General features: G+C 36.3%; 1 protein-coding gene and 1 pseudogene across 3 annotated transcripts in view; one reads left to right on the top strand and one right to left on the bottom strand.

Annotated features, from left to right (window-relative positions):
• The window catches only part of LOC138698368 (caspase-1-like), a 359,132-nt gene that overhangs the window by 253,316 nt on the left and 90,464 nt on the right, over positions 1-15,352 (top strand). The gene's annotated exons all lie outside the window — the stretch shown is intronic.
• Positions 131-14,554, bottom strand: LOC138698766 (uncharacterized; annotated as a pseudogene).

The raw sequence follows: 15,352 nt of genomic DNA on the forward strand, positions 1-15,352 counted from the left end.
AATAATATTAATGAATCAATGTTCATAGGGTCTACAATAGATTAACAGTGAATGATAAATAAAATAAACACACATGGTCAGTACTAAAGACCAGTGCATAGTAATGTATTTTTAACTCTCCATTGTTTTAAGTGACTGTTCAAAAAAGAATAATTCATTGTTCATTATTAAAACAACAGAGATTCTATACACATTTTTGCAGTATCTTGGGGCATATCTATATTTTATTTTATTTTATACACAACAATGATATTGCCATGGAAGTGACGCACGGGTGCTTATGAAGCAGTAATTAGCGAAGTAATTACGTATGGTGGCTGCAGATAATGATGGATGTAGTTGAATAATATATTCTTGTAAATCAAATTTCTGTAAAGTTGTTTGTTCTTGAAGTACGAGTATGGGAACCGAATAACTTACTGAATACCATCTTTAACACGAACGAAATTGTGTAACACAAAAACAGATTTTTTTTATGTTTGTGACTGGTGTAGTTTGTGGATCGTATGGGTGTTAACAGCACTTGAAACTTTAGAGTCGTCATACTAAAGCTGCATTCTATTGTTTTTCTTGCTCTGCTCAATCTATAGTTGTAAATTCGTTTTTTGTTGTCAAGTGTTCCAACAGGATATCGCCTCATGAGGTTACGCTTTAAAGGGAATGCGTTATTGCCCATAAAAAAAAAAAGTACGGCACTTTCATCCGATTCTCATCATGAGGCAAAGTAAATTTAAACCACTTCTTTAGGGTACGGCCACACGAGCTACATTTGTAACAGGTTTTCTGCGGCAAATGTAGCTGGAATCATAGACTGCGTTGCACACGGAGCAATAAATGCAGCAAGTTTGGCGCATCCCAAGGTCGTGTCGCAACTCGAATGACCGGTTCCATTTCTTCTGCTACATTTACTGCTGCTGGGTGGCCAGACGTAGCGACACTGGGTGGCTACACGTGCAACTACAAATGTCGCTGTGATGTGCGGTGTGTCAGTATGTTTGTCATTTCGTTTACATATTGTAGCCATATTGTAACCTGGAAGTATTTGACTTCTCTGCCTTTGGTTTTCTTCGCATAATTGTTGCATCCGAACACGGCACAATCTGGCATTTTGTAGTTTTTAAATCAAACGTAGGAAAACCTGTATAAACTTTTTTATATGTATTTCTTAATTTTACAATAATAATAATAATAATAATAATAATAATAATAATAATAATAATAATAAGCAATGATCAGCGATGAAGTCATTAATAAAGTGATATTCGTGTGTCTCTTTATTCAACGAAAAACTTTAAAGTTATTTAAATATGCTGTGAAGTTATTCTACAAAAATTCCCTCTCGGTAGACTACCCGCACGTAATAATAATCCTTTATTAGGGAAAATGAATTTTAGAAACAACGAATAATTATAACAAAAAAATAAAACTTAGGGGCAAGTGTCTGACATGTTAGGCCTATTCGTGACCAATTAATTTTCCTCCTTAAACGAATTAACTTTCTTGTTAGTTACTGGGAATTCCTTATTATGAAATCCATATTTTTAAACTTTAAATTTATGTTAATATATTTATTTCCGCTTTAGTAATTCCCAAAGGAGACTCATAGTCAAAGAATAGACAAGTCAAAAGACTTTTATCTCTTAACTGACAATAAATAAAGAATAAATATCGTGCAAAAAAAAAACAAACAAACAAATTGTAATGAAAGTACAAACAACCATGTAAAATGAATGGCCATGCTTTAATTTTTTAGGAATGAAATAAAAAGCGAAAATCAAATGTCATGTAAAGGACACACAGATTAAGACTTTAAGAACAGTGAAATAACAAATCAGAGTTATTCATTTTATAGTAGACAATTACAATAATTTAGTGCAATGTAAATTTACAAATGCGTAAGCTAGTTTTAAATACTATTTTCTTAACCTTAGAGGAGAGTTGGGTAGTATCGGACATCGGGTAATATCGGACAGTGAGTTTCTTTCATCTACCACCAGATGATAGTACCTGAATGACAAGGTTATGTTTCTGTGGTGTCGCATACAGAAACGTAACCATGTTATTCAGGTACTACCATCTGGTGGCAGATGAAAGAAACGCACTGTCCGATATTACCCGATGTCCGATACTACCCACTCTCTCCTACCTCTGTTTTCTGTTACTTCACCAGAAGGAAAAATAAATATCGCCATTAAGTTACCTTCTGGTAATTGAATTTGCAGCCAGGCATACAATACCTTGGCATTTTATTTAGGCCTAATGTGTTCAAAAATAAAACAAGTGACATTGATGAGTGCAGTGAAATTTGTCTCTCGAATTAGCTACAAGATATCGCAATTTGTACCACCCCGCTTATCTTACAAAGTTAGAATATATATATATATATATATTTTGTTAAAAACTTTGAGACACTGAGACTTTAACAAACCTGAGATTCACCTTTCAGTTTCCCCTTCCCCTGAAATTTAATAATCTGAGAAACGTGATCTATAAAGTTTAAGAGAACGTAAACTCTGTTTTCTATTGGCTAAGATGTACAATAGGAGAAAGGCATTATCAAATTTAAAGGAAAACCGTTTTTTTTAATGGTTTAAATTCTCAGTATGTATACGAGTATGTAGTCATAACAACAGAATCAACTTGTGTTTATGAGGAAGTGAAGTAGATAGAGAGATTGACTTTTAGATGGGAAATTATTATCATGACAGATTTATAACAATATGGTGCCAATAAATATGACATATTTTGTGACGAATAATACGGTGCCAATGAATATTGCTTCGCTTATGTATAGTCCAGACTAAGCTGCCCCATGTTTTAACTCTCTTCAAAATATCTTTCTTTAAAAGTATATATATTCTTCTTCTTTCAATTTCGACCAAAAGAATTCTTCAATAATACAATGTATACAAAAGCGTTCTAGCAAACCCTTCACAGCGATTTTGTTTGGTAAAAAAACGTACAATTCGTTTGCATGACAGACCTCACAAATCAGTATTGTTTATAAATATTATTGTGTTACAAATACATTTTCACTTTGAGTTGTATTTTGGGATATAAGGGTCAAGTTTAATTTGTCGCAACATCCAATAAGCATTTTGCAAAACGAAGGAAAAGAGAACTTTTTTTAAATAGATTTGTTTACTTGTACTGTTTTCAAAATATCGTTTTTTGAGAGTACTCATTTTTTCTTTCATTTTCGACCAAAGGTATCCTTCAATAATAAAGTCTATACAATAGCGTTCCAGTAAATCCTTCACAGCGACTTCATTTGGTAAAAGAAAAAAACACAATTCTTTTACAAGACATACCTCTCAAATATGTTACGAACACATTTCCTCTTTGAATTGTGTTTTAGGGAATAAGGGTCATGTTTAAAACTCCTTCGATGCTTTAGAAATTTATGTATTGACTAGGGAAGAGTATGTCTAATCTGTTGAAAACCCCAATGAGCCTTCTACAGAACCACGAGAAATTAGGCCTTCATACAGCCTTTCAGCAAACCCTTCACCCACACCGTACTTTCGATTGTTACTGACGAACAATATTGCCCGTTGTAAAATCGACACTGCAATAAAAGTTAACTTTATGGCACTGCTATAAATTTTCTTCTCATACGCATTGCATTGTGTGTGACCGTCAGTGGCATGCTGCTCATGCCCTGTTATTTTTAAAATCCGTCTCTATAATTGAAATTATTATTGTTGTTTTCATTATTATAATTTTATTTACCTTTATTTTTCTCGTTTTATTTTCAGCGAAAATGATAACTATTGGTGTACTTAGTTTAAATCTAACAGCTTAGACTGCGTGCAATTATAGGTTCGTTCCAACAAGTCAGGGACCGTCCGTAACCATCGTGAGCATGCGCAGTGCAGAAAAAGCGTTCCAACACAATCCGAACCAGTCCTGAACCGGAAACATGTACTGCAGTCGGGCGTTCCAACAAGCTTTTGACACGGGTTCGGAACGGTCAGAAATAGTCCGCGGATTGAGGCATGTACGGAAGAGTACGCGAGACGCGCATGCGCATAAACTCACCAACGTCTGCTGGATACTGAAGAAAGACATGATCGACTGTTCACATCAATGAGGTTAAGATGAAAAGTGACAGTGCAGACGAATAATACAACTAGAGATTTAATTTAAATTTTCGCCAAAAAGAAAGAGAATGGAAATTATTTGGGTATTGAAATAGTTAATTACAATTTCAACATGCAGCTTTGATTAAAAGTATAATAAATAACGTACATACATTAATAATTAAAAAAGAACTATTTTTAGATGAGAGTCCCCCAGTACAGGACATTGAATTAGCGGAATTCTTGCCTTCCATATTTTTTGTCATCATTTTTATAGAAAATGATCGAAATTCTATTTTCTGCAATTAGAATTAGCTGCGAAACGATAATAATAATAATAATAATAATAGTAATAGTAATAGTAATAATAATAATAATAATAAGCATCCCGTTCTTAGCAAAGATAATCACAGTTATAGCATCTCTGGATTTAGTACATAACGATCCGCGAAAGCGTTCCAACAGCGTCCAGTCAGTTTCAATCCCATAGCAGATGCTCAACTAGCGCATGCGCGTAAGATGGTACAGGAACCGTACATGAACTGATCCAGGAACCGCTTGTTGGAACGAACCTTATATACCTTGTATGCAGCGTTTGACAAAAATACCTTCTGAAGCCTCGGGGTGTATTACTGTTCATAGATCTCGGAAAAGTGCCTAGCAGAGAAGGGCGTGAAATACCAGTCAGTTCGGGTGCCATAAAAGCTGAGAGTTAGGTTGCATGCTATACAGCAGTGGTGAACTGACTCACAGGTTTCTGCCAGCTTGACCGTTATTTTCATGGTTATTCCGACAGTGATATTTTTTAGCACAACAGCAAAATCGACAATCTTACTACCTTTCACAATTTAGCTTTCAGTGTAGCTTGATTTCGTGACATGTGAAATGCTCAAGGTTCCGTTCAGATCAATGAGAGGATGAAATTTTATTTTATTGTCTTATTCAATTTAAAAATGGGTGACTGTAACGAGATGACGTTGCAAAACTTGAATTAAAACATTTCCGATATATGAACTTTGAGGAAAAGCAAATTATATTTTCTCGCGACAGACCAGTGTCTAAATTAACAGCGGCTGGATTTCATACATAGGGGAGTAGTGGGTACACTGAGACACAAAATATTAAGACATACGTATGCAAGTGATAATTCAAGTATTTTTAAAATCAAGTACAATAGAAATAGACATTAAAACATGGAATAAAATAATATATAAACAAAAATGTTAATAGATAAAGGACATAATATACAATATGTGTTTGTCAAAAAAATGCAAATGTCTCACTGTTCTCATTCAGGAGGATACAGTGAGACACCACAGTGTCTATTAACGGACATTGAAATAATTTACATTTATTTCAAAAGAAAACAAAAACTTGCTGTCTCTTTATCTTGTAGGCTTATTTAGAATCATTTTGATGTCTGACTTCGAAACCATTGAAACATCTGGAACATTTGGAAAAGTGAATTTTCCATGGCATTTCAAACATTTGCGAAAAAATGAAATGAATTTTTGGTGACAACAAAGCTTATAATTATAAGAATTTAATGTAATTCTTTATTATTTTTAACATTTTCTTAAGTTTCGTGAATAATTTTTTATTTATGAAACCATTAAAATGTAATGTATCTGTTATTTTAAGCTACAGTTCCTAAATTGGTTACTAGTATGTTCATTTTTAATGTTAGTTACTGATACAGTTTGTTTTTGCAAATCACTGGTACATGGGAACAGTGAGACGTCTCAGTGTACCCTTCAATGGCATGTCTCACTGTTCCCTTTACGCATAGTTCATTTAAAAATGACGCCATCACTTCAAAATTAAAACACGAAAGACGAAACCTTGCCAAACCTAATCTAAAATACCATAGTATTAGGTAACAAACCATTCATATTAATATATCATTTGTATATCCAATGTAACCTTCATTAAACACAAGCCAAAATTTTACTTCTAGAGTGAAAAATTACGAATTATTTTTTCATCACTCACCTTTATAACTAGAATCAAATCGAGTATGAAAATACTCTTACTTTACTCATGCAACATACAACTCCACTGTTACTAACATCTGAACATCAAAATTTACCATCTAATAAAAAATGTCTCACTGTTCTCCCTGTCTTACTGTACCCACTTCTCCCCTAAATATATTTGTAAATAGGCCTACACAGAATTACATTTTGAAAGTTAAATAATATAACTTTATTCTGTATAATAATAATAATAATAATAATAGTAATAATAATAATAATAATAATCGTAATAATAATAAAAGCGCCACGCCCACTTTCTTGAGCGAAATTAAAGTAATTGCATAGCGCATGCGTTGTTCTTGACTTCACTCTTCGCCACTGGTGACCGTAATAATGTACGTTCAAAGATATGTCATAAAAATGGAAGTAGGGTTAAGGAGAGAGGAGGTGAAGAAGGAGATCATTTAAAGAGCAGTGCTGAGTGCTGCAAAACGCAAATGTCGCTATGTGGCATGTCATGTGGCCACACGTAGCGACATTTAACGCAGAATTGAGCAGTAATTGTCGCGCCCGTGTGGCCACCCATTTTGCGACAATTTTGTAGCAAAAAACCTGCGACAAATGTAGCTCGTGTGGCCGTAATTAGAGGCTCGAAATATTCCTCCATCGTAGTTTCGGCCAGCATACCCAGTTTCTATCATCGTAAATAATCCATCTGCATCATAAACAGCCAGTAGAACAATTGAATACTACTGTTTATAATTGTAATTTGTGGAACCTCACGTGCTTACCATCGATTGCACCCAAGCAGTTTGGTACATTCCACACTTCATTCAATCTACTCGCTATGTCTTTCCACTTTTCGATAAATGGTATCTCCATATACCTATGATGTAGAACAGCGTTTCTCAAACGTTTTTAAAGTGGGAACCACCTTTTAAAGTCAGAACAGTTCTTAGGACCACCTTACTCTTGTTTTCTTCGAATGTAAATTTATCATTTTTGTAGCATATTTTGTAGCTAAGGTTAATAGGAGAAAATTCACTTCTGTTTCTTTAATAATTCAAGGCTATTAGAGTTTTGATAATCTTTAACTTATTAACTAAAAATAATAAATAAATGTTAGTAGCCTACTCACATTAATGAGATGGATGAACCTGCCGATTCCTGCACAGTTGTTCTATATTTGGACGTATGCTGGTAAGCTTAAGTCGGAGATCGTCACATATATCGAGTCGATTTCGGTAGCCTACTTTGTCTTTATTAAGGTTAGTGATGAAAACCCTTTCTCACACAGATAGGTAGAAGCAAACTAAATTATAATCTCTAAAGCACCATTGTACAGTTTTCTATATTCTCTTTTCACTTGTGACGAGGTCCAGAAATTAAACCGTACCTTCCGCTTGGAATTCCATATTAAGTCCGCTCTCATTTGAGAGTTCAATTAACTGTTCTCTTTCCTCAGTGAAAGTTTGTTAGTTTCAATATCACAATGAAAGGAATCGCGAACCCATGAAAATTCGTCATATTTACTTGGAAAAAAGTTAAAAATTGTGACCTCAGAGTTGTATTATTGGTGTACGACGTACAGTAGGTGACCATTTCAATGTGCAGACTAGGTGTCGGCAAAACTATTAAGAAAGTCATAAATACATGAAAAGGTTCGGTCCTTTGTTATGAATTCGGGTGGTCCCTGGCTGGGTTACAGGCGCGGCGCCAGATGTGTAGGGAAACGCGACATCCATTGTGCTTTAAATTCCTCTTTTGTTGAGAGTAAAGTGGGAAGTCAGTAGACGGAGAGGGTAATAAATTTCATAAAATGTCAGTACTGGGAGAAAAAGTGAAAGGCGATTGCCATGTGTTATTTCCAAACTCTGAGATTTTCAGCTATAGAGTGATATGCAATTCGTTTGAATTTTATTTTTTCCTCTGCCTTTTTTGAAGGACCACAATGGCAGACTTCGAGGACCACAAGTGGTCCGCGGACCATAGTTTGAGAAACGCTGATGTAGAATATCCCAAATTAGAAATGTAGTTTCTTTTATTATATCCGATATACTGCGTGTTCAGTTCAAAGTGTGTCATGGCTCGCCGTATGTCGTCATGTGGCTAGCCGATGAGCCTAGAGAACTCAATTTTCCTACACTTCCGCAAAGGCGTATTACCTGTGTGCCAGGGAAATTGCCTAGCAAGTACGGCGTTCATTCTGAAGAGTACGTACCGATACGTACCGTAACGCCGGTAGTGGCAGGAATGAGAACTGTTTGGAAACACGTACTGAGGTGAGTTTTTTCTTACTGTGGGGATATGGAGAGAGGGTTAAGACGATTACTTACGTATTTGTTGACATTAACTTGGACGGTCAACATGGGCACGGAGCATTTGATTTGTATTGTGGAATGTTGCCGTACGCAACCGATGATAACAAATACCCTGCGTACGACTTGCCCGCGCAAAACACAGTTCGAAAGAGGTTATGGTAGCACACAGACTTTACAGACCGCCATCTGTTGCTACGACGTTCAAGTTATACCGTACACGTTCTCAAGTTCAGATTGAACGCCTTGATTAATAGGCAACTTCTCTGACACAAAAGCTGAAACTCGCTTCAAATCGCTGACTCATCAACAGTGACGTCATGACACATTTTGAAATGAACACCCAGTAGTACTATCTTCTCTCGCGAAATACAGTGCCAGAGAGACGAATGTGCGGCCAGTAGCGAGATATCTTAAATAGGGATTATAAATAAAATTAATATATAGATATATATATTTTTTTTAATTTTCAGTGACTGAATGTAAAGAGAAATGGAGGAACGTAAGATCTTCGTTTCTCAGGAGTATGAAAACCCCACCTAGTGGGTCCAAGGCAAAAAAGCCATACTATTTGAAAAACTATTTACAATTCGTATTGCCCTACATTAAACCACTGAACAGCCTAGAAACTCCAGGTAACATTCCACAGTTGGAGACGGAGACAACTACTTTATCGACCGATTCGGAAGTCATTGATGTTACCTTTAAAGAAGAAGCTGAGAATATTGATAGGCGTGCACAAAATGAGGAAACTCCCAGCATTCCAGAAACAGAATTAACAACAGAAAAACCACGATCAGCAGAGACGCAAGCTCCCACAACAGTTGGTCGCCGACGCAAACGTCCAATCGTAGATGTTGAAAAAACTTATATAGATTATTTTAAAAGTAAAAGCAAAAAACCAGATGCTGAAGAAACTAGACATGAACATTGTATGGGTGCAGTCAACAATCCTATGAATTATTTTTTTATGAGTTTATTGCCCGAATTTGATTCCATGACTGAAAATCAAATAAGGGCATTTAAAATCAGAGTTATGATTCTAATTGATGAAATTAAATCAAACAAGTCCCCATTGGGACCTGCTTCAAATTCTACAACCCCTGCTTGCCCTCACTTGTCTCTAATTGAAGGCTCGTCATCATACTCCCCAATGTCTTCCGGTCCGTCCCTACAGCCACCTAAAGAGTTTTCACCAACCAATTAAATTGAATCTCCAACCCCAAATCCTCATCAATTTCTGCCAATTCAAAATGAAAGAAGCAACACAAGCAATGAAAATGATCCCATTTCGATCGTCTGGTTCAAAAGTGCGACAACTCAAAAAAACAAGTTTTGAGATATCTTCAGTTGAAAGTTTCAAATAAATCACCTAGAAAGGAACAGAGTTCTGGTTCATAACCACGACAATTAGAAATGAGTCAGTATTCAGGACGAGTTCATCACAATCTTCCAGTTCATTATTGATAGATTTCGAAATGTACTAATAATGAATTAGTAAAGTCCATAGTTATAATTATTTATAAAGCAGTTTAGTTTTTTTTTTTCTTTTTGGTTGCAAATATGGCATCTCAATATTGAATCGGAAATAACTAAAAAATGGCAATTTTTGAGTTGTCGCACTTTTGAACTGGACGATCGATTTGGTGATCTGAATGATAAAATTAAAATTAATATAATTTTCTGTTTTGCTTAATTTCAGTGAAGTTAATATTTCTTGAATTTCTACTACACTTAGGGTCTACTTATTGTTTGGATACCTAAATTTGTATGATAGAGTATGTTGTATCACCAACTGGGATACTGTTGTACAGTGAAACCTCTCCTTACGGACATCCCTAAGATACGGACACTCCTCATATACGGACAGCTTTTATGTTCCAACTGAAATATAGAAATAATGATGAATTTAACTCTCGTTTACGGACACTCTGACGCTGTTTCACAGTCCTAAAGCTTGCTTTACCTCCTGACTGCGGACAGAACTTGAATTTCAAGACATGTGTTACAGAAATGGAAAATTTAGTTCTGAGAACTGTACAGAAATTCTTTAACATGAAAGAAGACAATAAGGGTCTCGTAGGCTACCACTAGCCCAGCCGACTACCCCTTGTTAGCTGGAAGCGGGTGGATAAACAAAGTTATAAAATTGAACCTGTCGTCCACACCTGTGGAGTAACGGTTAGCGCGTCTAGCCGCGAAACCAGGTGGCTCGGGTTCGATTCGTGGTCGGGGCAAGTTATCTGGTTGAGGTTTTTTCTGCGGTTTTCCCTGAACCCAATATAAGCAAATGCTGGATAACTTTCGGTGTTGGACCCCGGACTCATTTCACCGGCATTATCACCTTCAACTCATTCAGACGCTAAATAACCTAAGCTGTTGATAAAGCGTCGTAAAATATCCTACTGAAATTGAACCTGTCTAATGGGTCCAAGGTTTCCGCGATCGTGAAATTGTATTCGACACATGATAGGGTTAATAGGATTATTCTCTTCACTTCAATCAGTTGTACTGTTTCGAGAGACATGGCACCTGAACGTAAAGGTTAAGTTGAAAACTGTAAATTACAGTACTGCATAACTTTAGACCTAGAATAAAATTGCCTTGCACAGTACTGTATTTTCCTTTTTCAGTCTTATCTACTGTAGTTCAAAGTTGCAAAGAATTTACTGTAGTACAGTAGACTGTATTTAGAATTAAACTACAGTAATACATTTCATTTAAAGCGTGAAGGGATACATAATGCATATTATAAATTTACTGTTAGATTTGGGAGCCTCCCTTCCAATTAAGGACACCTCCCAGATGCGGAAAGATTGTTACGTCCCTTCGATGTCCGTAAATGAGAGGTTTCACTGTATATGTACTGCGTGGGCCATAATTCACCGTAATCCTACATATACTGTATTTATTATTTAATAATACATTATGTTATATAGGGGTAAACTTATTTATACATACATATAACTTACCACTTGATGACAAATGTGTTTTGGCAACAATAGAAACATAAAAAAAATGGTAGCAATGACAATGACAGGCAGTTTAAAGGTACGGTCACACGTCGCTACTTTTGCTGCGATGCAGTACAAAAAACTGTGCAACTCTCGTACTGCGACGTGTGAACAACGGTGCAACCCGAAAAGTAGCGGCTGACGAACCTGCTGCCCGCTACTTTTCCATGCTGCGCGCAGCTTAAAAGTAGCGACGTGTGAACAGGGTTCTCAGGGTTGCAGCCGCAGCATTTTTGATATCGGTTTTGTTGAAACTTTTGCTGCGGTTGCGACCAGTGTTGCCACCCAAATGTGCCAATGACACTTTTATTGTTGGGATGTATTTTAATGTTAGATGTGATGAAAATAAATTATTTGTAACAGTTATTAAATGCACAACACAGTCTGAGCATATTTGCTGACGATATAATTAACTTTTTTTTTTAATTTTCTGTAGCGTAGTTTCAAACAGGAGGGTTGCCAACATTGATTACGTGAATATGCCGTTGGTTATTATTTAAGTATATTGGCGTTTTTAAAAGCTTTCTAGTAAAAATAATGCAATTTTCTGAATACTAGTTAGGACAGAAAAGCAAATAATAGATAAGTAAGCTTTCGCATGAGTTTCTTAATAATGCGAACATAACCACAAAATGTATATTGAGAAGTCAAAACGGAGATGGAAACCTGCAGCATGACTGCGGCTGCAAAAGTAGCGCCTTGTGTGTGAACAGACTCGCAACCTCCAGTTGCAACTTTTGCAGCACTCGGGTTGCACAGCACGAAAAGTAGCGTGCAGCGCGCTACTTTTGGCTTACGTGTGAACACGATACGCAACTTTTGCAGCTGCAGTACAAAAGTTGCGCAGCAAAAGTAGCGACGTGTGACCGTACCTTAATATCGCGATAGTGGGATTAGAATAATATCTTACGTAAAATGTCGCGAAGAACCTGGAGACGTATTTAACAAGCACAGCCAAAGATGGAGCTCACATAGAGCCATTAGATTAGTACGTAGGTAGGGAACTTACGGCCCATTCTGTACATGTAATTGTAATACTGAATTTAGTGAAACTTTTTGAATTTAAATAAATATGAAACATACAGAATATTAGTAGTATGTTTTTTTATTCACATACCTTAATGTTATTAGCAACCTTTGTTCAGCACTGACGCATTCCCTCATGTTTGTGTTCTGTTTATTAATGGCTGGACTGATAAGTTGGCCGAAATCTTGAAATATCCTCTTTGTCATTCTGTACATTGACAGGAATTTTTCATCATCTAGTGCAGCGTTTCTCAAACTTTTTTGAAGTGGGGACCACTTTTTTAAGTCAGAACAGTTCCGCGGACCACCTTACTTTTTTCCCTTCGAAAGCAAATTTATCATTTGTGTAGCTTATTTTAATACCAGTATACTTATATTTTAAAATAGAATTAATCAATTATAATAGTTTTCTTATTATATTTTTGTAGCCAATCACAAGTAACTTATAACAAATTCTGTACATTGTTGATTCATCGTTTGCCTGTTAGCAGTTAGTTGTTTGAAATTCTTCTTATGTGGTACACGCTAGTAGTTGTCCAGGTCCCTGTTAAATAGTGTCCATTATAAAAATGGAAAACTGGCTTTGATCCGGATATTTGAAAAGAAAAGAACATGATACGGTTCATTTAGGCAGTGCTAATAGTTCAGACGCTGTGTGTGAAGAGATATATTAATTATTTTGTACCATTAAATAAATATCTAGTCCTAGTGGTAGCTATTCAAAGAAAAAAATATTTTCGTGAATATGACAAGAGTTATTTGGAACTAGGATTTACTTGGTGTGGCAACGAGAGCGAACCAAAACCTCGGTGCGTTGTTTGTTACGAAGTACTTTCAAACGAGTGTATGAAACCCATGAAATTGAAACGACACCTAGAGACGAAACACGCAAGTGTAAAAAGTAAATCTGTTGGATTTTAAAATAGGCGGAGTTTAAAATTTCTTTTATCGTCATCTGGAAAAACAAATAAAAAAATTAATCCAGAAACATGTCCGATTTTTAACAAGTAAAGATGAAATTTGGCACGTTCTATTATTGGTGTACGACGTACAGTTACGTGCCCATTTCAATGTGCAGACTGGGTGTCGGCAAAACTATTAAGGAAGTCATCAATACAGGAAAAGGTTCGGTCCTCTGTTATGAATTTGGGTGGTTCCTGGCTGGGTTACAGGCTCGGCGCCAGATGTGCAGGGAAGCGCCACATTCATAGTTCATAGTGCTTTAAATCCCTCTTCTGTTGCTGAGAGTGTAAGTGGGAAGTGGGTACACAGGTAGGGTAATAAATTTCATAAAATATTAGTACTGGGAGAAAAGGTGAAAGGCGATTGCCATGTGTTATTTCCAGACTCTGAGATTTTAAGTTATAGTGTGATACGTAATTCGTTTGAATTTTATTATTTCTTGTCTTTTTTGAAGGACCACAAGGGCAGAACTCGAGGACCACAGGCGGTCCGCGGACCATAATTTGAGAAACACTGATCTAATGTCAATTCTCGTGCTGCTATAAACAACCTACAGTTGATATTCCTTCCAATGTATAGTACGGATGTACCTAGTATCGTTTCCTTTCCCTTCGTAACCTTAAATACACATAGAGCGCAATATCTTCATCACTAGAAGTTTCAATAACTAATGAGAATTTATAAAATGTGCAGTGGAGTGATGCAGAGAAAAACATATGTATGCCGCAGACACGCCGTACCGTGAGGGAGTCCAGTGCGGTAAAGCTGGCGCCAGTGTTTTTGGCGTGTGTCCTAGATATATAGTGTCCAGTTTGTGAGCATATTGCTAGTACAAGTGAGATTGGTACCACTTCCTATACACGTCACATCAACCATTTACCAAACACAGTTGTCAGACTGACTGTGGTAAATATAAAACACTCGAACTTAACGTTTCCATTACTTTTTCACACGCCAAAACGGTGACGCGGACTGTACAACATCGTTCAAACAAATGTACCGCTGCTATACCGACTCGTCCAGAGCAGTAGCGCAGCGGGCGGCAGGGCAAGCTGAGGTGACGTCACAGGACATCGAGTTGATGACCTGGTGTTGGTGCTTATAGCTAGCCCGAGACCCATGCTTGCATGCTCGGCGTAGCCTGTGTCATTATTAAAGCTGGAAACTTCCGACATTCTGTTCCGTGCGCGTGGCTAAGGCAGTAGGGTTTACAGTTTAAAAAGCCACACTGAGTCTAGTTACAGTCTTGTCCACAGAAAGTCGCTACCTATTAGAGTGTTCGGACCTTACATTGCAGTACAGCAAAGAATGGATAATATTAGCAGTAGCGGCTCGCCGTCAAAAAAATGGGTGAAGTGCTGTTCACATAAACAAATGCATAAACAGTTTTACCAATATAATGAGTAGGCCTACTATTCGTAAACTACGTACAATTTTAATAGTTCTAGAACACATGCAAACAGGAAAACTAATTTATTTCAGGACTCAACCAATTTCTTGTATACCAAGTCAGTCCTCCTATATTTTAAAGCAGCCAATCTGTCGATGATGTCTACATAAAATGTCTGATTTAACTGAGGGTGGACAGTATATTCTATGCAAAACTATGGGGCTAAAGATGAAAGTCCCTCCTGTGATGTAGCATTCTGAATGTAATTTTCAATATTTTCAAACAGAAAAGCTTCGTTCATCGGAAGAATTTTTAAAGTTATTTTATACAACTTCTCTATTTTCTTGGCACTTTTTAAAACAAAGAACAAATGGAACTGTAGATCGTCAAGAATTTAAAACATATTTTTATCCTTATTATTTAAGTCTACAAAACGACAATTCTAATAAATTACAACTGTGTCATTTTCGGGATACATATTTCGCACTCATTTATCAACATTTTCTATGTACTGGTACCTAAGTACTCGTATTTGTATAATAGTGATTGAACATATAATACACACTTAGATGTAGGATTAATA

Source organism: Periplaneta americana, chromosome 4 (assembly GCF_040183065.1).
Source record: "Periplaneta americana isolate PAMFEO1 chromosome 4, P.americana_PAMFEO1_priV1, whole genome shotgun sequence".
Classification (NCBI taxonomy): Eukaryota; Metazoa; Arthropoda; class Insecta; order Blattodea; family Blattidae; genus Periplaneta; species Periplaneta americana.